This window comes from Haematobia irritans, chromosome 2, assembly GCF_050003625.1.
Source record: "Haematobia irritans isolate KBUSLIRL chromosome 2, ASM5000362v1, whole genome shotgun sequence".
Lineage (NCBI taxonomy): Eukaryota > Metazoa > Arthropoda > Insecta > Diptera > Muscidae > Haematobia > Haematobia irritans.
The window spans coordinates 6,686,957-6,697,488 of NC_134398.1; the positions used below are offsets into that span (position 1 = coordinate 6,686,957).

The following is a 10,532-nucleotide window of genomic DNA, read 5'->3' on the forward strand; positions in this document are numbered from 1 at the left end:
ACTCTTATCACTAGCATACAAACAAATACACTCGTACAGACACACACACACACACCCATTTCATACAAAGAACTTTCGCGGGTATGGTTTTAACGAACGAGTAAGCACAATGATTTGAACAAAGCAAAGCCATGTGATGACGACCAGTAGTAATAGCACGACGATAACAACCGCGGCACTTAACAAACCAACGAGCAAACATACATTGGACCAAGTACTTTCATGAAACGAACAACATGGTGCTAGAGGCGTCCAACCAGAGGCAATTATGTGCAAGGGAAATTAAGAGGGAAAGTTCAAAGGAGGCCAGCACTCTTTTTCTAGAGGGATTATTTCTCATTTCCGGAATATTATAATGTATGTACACACACACACACATACACACAGAGAGATATCAGGCATACACATTCACACACAATCCAACATCCGCAGACAATACAAAACATTTCCGTTTTGTTGTTGAAATGTACCATAAGGGAAAAGAGTGAGAGACAGAGTGACAGAAAGAGAGACAGAGCAAGAGAGTAAAGTGAGAGGTAATGGCAGGGCTTTGAGTGAGTGCGAACATACGTGTTGGTATAGAAATAGAACTAAATATGTGTGTGTATATGTGTGAAAGTGTATGCATTCAGCTGGAAACTGTTAATTGGTTAGCAACATGTTAATAAAGTTGCAGAATAATATGTACATACGTCTCCACATGTATGTGTATACACACATGCTAGACTAGTAGCGGCAAGTTGGGTGATATTAAGAGGCGGCAAAATCAAAGTGCAAGCCATGACAATAGGCCGTGATTATTCAGAAGAGAGTTTGTAATTTTCTTTTTAAATGTCTTTCAAAGAAGAAGTTTGGATTCCAAAATATTATTGAGAATGTAGTATAGGTCAGAAACACGTTTAACAAACAATATTGAATTATGGGCCCATATAAAACGAGATTATGATTGATACTTCAATTACAGTAGGTAACGGATATAAACACATCTCACCTAAGAAAATTATGCATATAAGAAAGTCATTCAAAACATCATACCCCCTTTTTCTTGTGAACAAACAAGAAACAAAAATTATGTATTTTACTGAGTTTCTTATACCCGTTATCCACTGTAGTAAAAGGTAAGCCTTCTGTAGGAGTCAAATCTCGATTAGATTTTATTGAAATAGAATTAAATTAAATAAAAAAGATCGGCACAGGATGTAATTCTGAGTCGATTGATTAATATATCGGTGCCTTGAACCGATAAAGAGCAAACCAATGCAATACAGATTTGTAAATATCTATATTTTACAAAGACAGAACGAAATTATGGTTCATACTTTAATTATCTAAATTAATTGGTTGTAAGGGAATATGTTTAACTTAGATGTCCTACGTTTCCCGTAGGACAATCTGCTAGATATCTGCTAGTTTTATTTTAGTAATTTAAAAATGAGTAAATTTAGATCTCGAAGAAAAATCTACTATGTTCTTATAAATTTTTTGTCATATGTTATTTGCGCTCAGCGGGAAGGTAAAAGTGAAATTCTCTTTGGTGATTATTCAAAATTATTATTTTATTCTATTAGCTCTCATTAGAGCTTAGGGCGCTAACAATAATCATTTTCCATCGATATTATATTTGGCTGGCAGCTGAATTTTCAATGTAATATTTAATAAAGTGCCAAGAAAGCTTATACAGACAATTTACTTTTACACGCAAAAAAATAATTCTTTTCTCCCAAACGAATTTTTAGACAAACAAAGTTCGTTTCTCATTTGCTTTTCGCTGTAAGAAAGTGTATTTGGAAGAAAAGTATATACTTTTTGTGATAGACATTTATTTTTTTCCAGGATGTAAAAACAATTTCATAAAGACTAACTCAAAAACAAGTAAGGAAAGTCTAAAGTCGGGCGGGGCCGACTATATTATACCCTGCACCACTTTGTAGATCTAAATTTCCGATACCATATCACATCCGTCAAATGTGTTGGGGGCTATATATAAAGGTGTGTCCCAAATACATACATTTAAATATCACTCGATCTGGACAGAATTTGATAGACTTCTACAAAACCTATAGACTCAAAATTTAAGTCGGCTAGTGCACTAGGGTGGAACACAATGTTAGTAAAAAAAATATGGGAAACGTTTAAATTTGAAGCAATTTTAAGGAAACTTCGAAAAAGTTTATTTATGATTTATCGCTCGATATATATGTATTAGAAGTTTAGGAAAATTAGAGTCAGCTTTACAACTTTTCGACTAAGCAGTGGCGATTTTACAAGGAAAATGTTGGTATTTTGACCATTTTTGTCGAAATCAGAAAAACATATATATGGGAGCTATATCTAAATCTGAACCGATTTCAACCAAATTTGGCACGCATAGCTACAATGCTAATTCTACTCCCTGTGCAAAATTTCAACTAAATCGGAGTTAAAAATTAGCCTCTGTGGTCATATGAGTGTAAATCGGGCGAAAGCTATATATGGGAGCTATATCTAAATCTAAACCGATTTCAACAAAATTTGGCAAGCATAGCTACAATGCTAATTGTACTCCCTATGCAAAATTTCAACTAAATCGGAGTTAAAAATTAGCCTCTGTGGTCATATGAGTGTAAATCGGGCGAAAGCTATATATGGGAGCTATATCTAAATCTGAACCGATTTCAACAAAATTTGGCAAGCATAGCTACAATGCCAATTGTACTCCCTGTGCAAAATTTCAACCAAATTGGGGTAAAACTCTGGCTTCTGGGACCGTATTAGTCCATATCGGGCGAAAGATATATATGGGGGCTATATCTAAATCTGAACCGATTTTAAGAAAATTTGGCACACTTGACTATAGTACTAATTGTTCTTCTTGTGCAAAATTTTAAGTAAATTAGGGTAAAACTCTGGCTTCTGCGGCCATATAAGTCCATATCGGGCGAAATATATATATATGGTAGCTATATCCAAATTTGAACCGATAATAGGGATCTATTCTGAGCCAAAACACATACTTGTGCCAAATTTGAAGTCGATTGGACTAAAACTGCGACCTAGACTTTAATTACAAAAATGTGTTCACGGACAGACGGACATCGCTACATCGACTCAAGAGCCCACCCTGAGAATTTTTGCCAAAGACACCATGTGTCTATCTCGTCTCCTTCTGGGTGTTGCAAACATATGCACTAACTTATAATACCCTGTTCCACAGTGTGGAGCAGGGTATAAAAAACATTATTTTCTTGCAAATTGCAATTATTATGAAATTATACGATTTTATAAATTTTGAAAATTTTTTACCTTTCGCCTGGACGGAGAATCGAACCGCGGACCATGCACTTTGTAAGCCAACACACTAACCACTGAGCTATGTACCTGTTATGGTCATCAATAGATAATTATCCATATAAGTTATATTTATATAGCATAGCTTGCGGCGCCCACGAACCGAATAAACAAAGTTTATTTAACAGAAACAAACATTTAGTTTGGCACCGTGGAGCAGTGGTTGCTACGTCTGCCTTGCATGCCAAGGGTCGTCGGTTCGATCCCTGCTTCGACCAAAGTTTTTTTTGTTTTATTTTTTTACATATATTCCAGATATGTTCGGAAGATTCCGAAAAAATGTTGAACATTACATTGTCCTATATTAAATTTTGAACTGTAAAATGTGTCTTATTAAAGACCTAAAGTCAGAAAAGAACTGTGTTTGATATAAACGAAATGGACTATGTTGTGGTTTCAAAAATAACTTTTTTTATTGACAAAATAAAATTTTTGTAACAAACGAATTTTTTTGGTGATAAAAGTTTAAAATTTTCGAAGCAATTCAAAAAACTCTAACAAAAGAAAAACGTGTACCGAACACGTGGTCCAAACGTTTTTTTCTTTGCGTGTACCTTTTTTAATTTTATTGTCCAAAAACAGAAATATCGGAATAATATAATCATATATATGATATGATTATAATAATATAATCAGTTTAAATTTTCTCGAATTAGCTATATTTGGTATGAATTAGGGTCTTCAGACTGCAGACAACGTCATCGCTCGCAGTAAGAAAATGGCTATGCGGTATTTTGGCCAAATTTTCGTCGAAGCGCCATATTGAGATGATCGACACATTGATATTTTTAAGTTCTGGTGGCAAGTAAGCCTAATCATTTTGTTTTTTTCATTTTCAGATGGTTTCTCATCGGAGAAAACAAAATTCGGTTACTGGACACCATCGATGCAAGCGAAGCAACTCCTTGGATCTTTCCAGTCTTGCTCTTTTTGGAATTTAGTCTAAACTCAATATGTTCAGCAAGTTTTCTACCACTGCGGAAGAGATTTCGACCAATCACTGGATCATTTGGATGATTTCTGGTGTTGTTACCGTTTTTGTCTACATTTTGAGGCGTTGCACCAGAATCACGGAAACGAGCAATGGGACCAGAAAGAAACGTTTTATTCACATTTAAATGCTTAAGATGCTTTAACGATAGTCAATGTTTTCCAGCACTTATAAATTCAATTTTCAATTTTTATTCATTCAAAATTATCTTATTGCTATAATGTACATATTTTCATCACTTATAGGTCAATCACACTATCTCGCTTGGATTCCATCACGAATAATAGTATTTCTGAGTGCAAAATATCAAAATGACTTTGTAAGCTTGTAAACAATAAAATGAACTGTCACTGGAATAAATCTGTAGGCTTTTAGACGAGCGAGTTAGAAATTGTAGCTATCTTAAGTTGGTTGCAATACATATCAGATACCCTGTACTGTTCTTTGTTTAGTTATGGAGGCCAGCATGCATGAGGTTAGAATACACGTCTTGCATACAGAGGGTCATGGGTTCAATCTCAGTTTCGGCTAAACACCAACAAGTTTTTCAGCAGCGGATTATCCCCTCTCAGTAAAGCTCGTAACATTTTGCGAGTGCTTCAAAGCTTCCCTAAATGGTTTCACCTCAATGTGAAACGCCGTTCGTACCAGACTATAAAAAGGAGGACCGTTGTCTTTGAGTTAAAGATAGAATATGGTCGACTATGCCATATTCTGAGTGAGCCTAAAAACTACCCAATCTAACATTTGGAATTCGATGTCATTCCCGCAACAATTCGAGTGAAGTCTTGCTAAAATTTCGATAGCAACCATTTTCTTCATATTCAAATAATCGACTTTCAGTAGGTTAAGCTTTCTAGGGTTAAAAAACTAATTGATCCAAAACAAAAATAAGTATATGATTCATTTCTGGTTGTATTAAAAATTAATTGAATAATTTAATTAAATATTTTTCAAATGCTATTAAAATATTAATTGAAAAAATATTGGTCATATATTTTGTTTGAAAGTAAATTTAGACAACATAGCACGACATAACAAATGTTGCATACCTTAAGGCTGATTATGTAATCATTTTAAATGTCAACTCTTTGATATATTATCCCCCATTTTCATGAAGCTCCGTTAGTGTTCCGTTAACTAACGAACTTTTAAACCGTATTATGCCATCTTGCCAATATATTTCATATGCCGCTTGGTAACTTAACTGCAGAAAATTTTTCAATTAAAGTTAACCTCAGAGGAAATATTTGCAATTTACTTTCTGTTAACTGGCAGTTAAAGCCTAACGGAGCTATATGAAAGTGGTCGTATATGTGCAAATATTGGATAAACATAAAACTATGTACAAAAAATTCAAATATTCTCAAACACACAAATTCTTATGGGGCCACTGTAACCACCTTCGTTATACTGATCCTACATCAACAAAATGTTTCGAATAAAAGTTTTACAGTTATGTCACGAAATTGATTGATGTATTTGGTGTTTTGGAAAAAATACAAACATTTTTAACTCAGAGGTAATCGACTTTCGCACTTGTCATACTTATATATTTACAAGAAAATATTTTAGAAAGACTTCATCCAAATCCAATAATAATAAAAACATTTCTTTCCCTTGACAGCTACAAATTTTGTCAAAATTCCATTTCTATAGAAAATTTAGCCAAAAATTTTATTTCTATAGAAAATTTAGTCAAACTTTTATTTCTATAGAAAATGATCGCAAAATTTTATTTCTATATAAAATTTTGTCAAAATTTCATTTCTATATAAAATTTGTCAAAATTTCATTTCTATATAAAATTTGATCAAAATTTTATTTCTATCGAAAATTTTGTCAATATTTTATTTCTATAGAATTTTTTTCAATATTTTATTTCTATAGAAAATTTTGTCAAAATTTTATTTCTTTAGGAAATTTTGTCAAAATTCCATTTCTATGAAAATTTTATTGCTATAGAAAATTTTGTTAAAGTTTTATTTTTATAGATATTTTTGTATAGAAAATTTTGCTAAAATGTTATTTTTATAGACAATTTTATCCAAATTTTATTTCTATAGAAAATTTTGTTCACATTTTTTCTATAGAAAATTTTGTCCACATTTTTTGCAAATATTGGATAATATTATAGTGGTAGATTAAAATTGTTTCCACTGAAGTAAGTCACCGATGGTAAAATGAAATATTCGCATAAAACTAATAAAATAACTCATAATAAATAAACTACTAAAATTTCAAATTTTCTCAAACTCATGGGGGGCAACTGTAACCACATTCGTTATACTGATCCTACGTCAACAAAATGTTTCAAATAAAAGTTGTATAGATATGTCACGAAATTGATTGATGTATGTGGAGTTTTGAAAAACAAAAAATACAAACATTTTTAACTCATAGGTAATCGACTTTCATACTTGTACATATATAAGAAAATACTTTAGAAAGACTTCATCCAAATCCAATAATAATAAAAATATTTCTTTCCATTTTCTACGATTTGACAGCTACAAACAATCACACACTCCTTCCAAGCCATTTATACATTTTTTTTGTTTCAACCACAAATATTAAAATGCCCCATTGGTTCAAAACTCCCATGGGGGTTTTTATTTATTCTTCCGCATATGAATTTTCAAAAGCTTTCGACTAAGATATAACCCCAAAAAGGCAACGTGTGAATTTCTACAGTCTGAGTGAGAGTTTAAAAGTGAGTATAAATGAGTACAATTGAATATTGGCTATGGACTTGATTAAGGACCGTTACATAGGAGTGTTGCACGATTGCTATACGATGGGCGTACAACACTTAGCCATACATGTGCTTCGCTTCGCTATGCTTGTCTATTGTCATAGACAACAACACGACCTAGGTTTACTCTTCTCAATAGAGGTATAGCTAGCTAAATTTACTGTGAGTTCGGCTCTATTCATTCGTTCATACATCCATACGCACCCACGCACACATACACAAACTTTATGCTACGGCTAGATAAACATTTACATTGTAAGTACATTTGGTTTGTTGTAGGACAATGCTGACGATACATACACTTAACACAAAGAGACACCACTAGGCTTCTTCTTACAAGAACAAAATAGGCTTTAATGTGACAACCGCGAAGTTGACAATGACAGTATTATTATTTCCCTTCAAGTCTGTGACACATCATTAAACTGTCATAGGTACAAACCATATATACGCGCGTTATTTTATTATTTATCTATTGTACTTCTGAATGTCTCTGTAGAATAGATAATAGAACGACCAATGTATATGAGTGCTCTTTTCAACTATGAAAGGCTTATTAGCAACACCAAAAAAGACGAAGCAGCAACAAAGACAAACCAACACCAACAAAACCAATCAAAAATACTCAAAAAAAAAGTATGCTCACACAAAACTAATTAAATTTAATTCAAACTTTTTTTCACTCTCGTTATATTCTCTCGCTATATTCTCTAAAGAAACTGTGGCAGCTGCATATTATTTGCTTCCATTAAAACCGTTTGCTTTTTTATTTTTGCTATTGTTGTTTTTATTTTATTTTTTAAGGGTCACAACCATTTCATTTTCATTTTTTGTTTTTTTTTTTTCAAATGTCCACTTAATGTTTAATGTCCTTTTGTTGCTTTTTATTATTATTTTTATTATCAATAATCTACTCTGCACCACACACTATAACACTCTATCCGAATCCACCGCGACGTGTTATTTTCTACACTTGTGGCATGGCAGCGGCCCAACTAGAGACTGAGATGTTCCAACAGCATCCGTGTCCGTTTTACATTTGTACATTCCTACAGAGCATCCTAAACAATTTCGTCTACATGGATAGAAAGCTCTCAGAAAAAGCTTTTCGTCAACTTTTTTTTTACGAACGGAAGTGCATTTGTACGAGAGGCTGGTGGCAAGGAAAATTGAGTTTTAAAACGGATCTATGTATGTTGATTGGATATATCGTTTATATCAAATTACGGGTATATTATTAATATCCCCATTTGTATGATGAATATTATGGAATTGTATTCCCTCTAGTCTTTTATTTTCTCTCCCCTTCTTTGTTGAGTAACCGAACCCCTTAAACAATAAAACTATAACAAAATTATGAAAAACTATTAGATATACGAAGCTACCATAACGGTACAATTGTTATCGATTGTTGTTGTTTACACCAGAATGGGCAACTGCGATCGATATTTTGTTATTGATAGCGTACACACGAATACACTGATGATAAGCAGTGTTGCCAAGGTTTCTCATAAAAATATATTTTTAATAGCACAAAAATTAATTAATAACTTCACTTGTTGTTTTGTTGCAGTAATGCGCTTTACAGACTATCAGTTATTCCGGACGCCAGTGCTCGTGTCGAACATATCCCATATATTGTGCAAATTATTAGTTAAGTCCGAAGGCATAATCGATACTGCTGCATGTTTATGGGATCGATAACACATTTACCGATTATTTAGTCATCGCCGACAAGTCGTATCGATCCGCCACACTGTAAGATTCTTTACAAACACCGACATTCCGTCCAGAATAACTGATAGTCTGTAAAGCGCATAATGATGTTTGAGATTGATCAACGCACTTCTAGCCCCGAAAAAATCAAGTACTTTCAACAAAATGACTGCGAAATTCTCTTATACGAAACATATGTTTTCGAGCAAGAACAATATAGACGTCTCAAGTCCATTCACAGCACTGTAGTTTGTCTGCGCACGTGACACTTTTTGGTCTACAAATTAATGATTTTTAATTTGTTCTTAATTTGGTTTTCTTTCCTTTCTTCTTTGGATAAAATACAACATTTTGTAAAATAATATAAAACGCTAAATAAAAACGCTTTACATTTACACCTCCTTTTTAATGTAAACTAACTGATTTGTATGGTAATTCTCGTATTGCAAAAAGAAATTGAGACATTTTAAATAAACAAAATTATTGTGAATGGACTTGAGACGTCTATACATTTCTTGGTCTATGGATCGACTAGAATGCCCAAAACTATTTTTGGCGTTTCAGTCGAAGGAAAGCGTTCGTTTCGGATATGAAAAATTGCTCCATACCTGGCAACATTTTTCGAATTTGACGGCACTTCTGAGAATCCCCACCACGTCGAAAACAGTCGTATATGATATCCAAAACTCATCGCAAAACGTCACTATTGAGAAGTTGTATCACGCCAAGTTACTACAAAAAAGTATCGCATGAGTGCAATTATTAGGTGCCGTTTTAGATAAATTTAGATCGACGCCAATTCAAACTATTAGAAAAAGTGTATTTTAAGATAGTTGTAAAAGAATCATTGTGGTCAAGTAAAATACGATTGTTTAGATGTTTATTAATTTGAATAAAAATGTATAAATTATTCCAGGTATAACATTTATACGAATAAAAACACATTGCATTAATGTACATTTTTAATACGTTTCCCTCATCACAGTTGGCGATTGTTGTATTGTCACTCACGAGTCTGTAGTAGCGATGATGAAATGGAACTTTCAAATGCCGGCAGGGATGGTTTCTGCTTTGAGTTGTCAACATCTCTCTCCAACATATGCATTTTAAAACCATGTTATGAACAAAGAATCCATTATAGGTGCATACTAGCCTGCGAATTTAACGCTAGATTTTCGTCAGAGGATCCCACCGGCCTTTGCTGTCGGACTTAATTTAATTGGGGTTTGAACTCATTGAAGAGATCGTGACTGTTTGGTAGATTGTTAGAATTCATGATGTGTTGGTAGATTTTGCAAAATGTCCCTCTCCAATTAAGAGATACATTCTATAGAAATAAAATTTTGCAAGAAGTAAAAATAAAATTTTGTAAAAATGTCCTATAGAAATAAAATTTTGAAATAAATTCTTGACAAAAGTTTCTATAGAAATAAAATTTGGACAAAATTTTCTATAGAAATAAAGTTTTGACAAAAAATTTTATAGAAATAAAATTTTGACAAAATTTTCTATAGAAATAAAATAATTATTGATGTTTTTTATCTCAGCTTAAACCGTGATTTAGAATCTGTCTTTACAAAGAAATTCGGCAATTAACCCGTGCAACAACATTCTATAGAATCTACACAGACCTCGTATCCAGGGCAAAAAGAGAAAATCAACACTTGTCATTGTTTTGGAATCTACGTTAAAAAATGCTGAAATGAAAACAGCGTAATCACCCTGTGAAAACACCCCATAATT

General features: G+C 32.9%; 1 protein-coding gene across 4 annotated transcripts in view; it reads right to left on the reverse strand.

Annotated features, from left to right (window-relative positions):
- Nucleotides 1-8,157, reverse strand: part of Shawl (Shaw-like) — a 95,829-nt gene extending 87,672 nt beyond the window's left edge. For 2 of the 4 annotated variants that reach the window (XM_075293226.1, XM_075293223.1), the window contains exon 1: nt 7,720-8,157. The gene's annotated coding sequence lies outside the window, so the exon portion shown is untranslated. The remainder of the gene's footprint in view (nt 1-7,719) is intronic. The other 2 variants (XM_075293224.1, XM_075293225.1) reach the window with 2 other exon arrangements.
- Between the last annotated feature and the right edge of the window lie 2,375 nt (nt 8,158-10,532).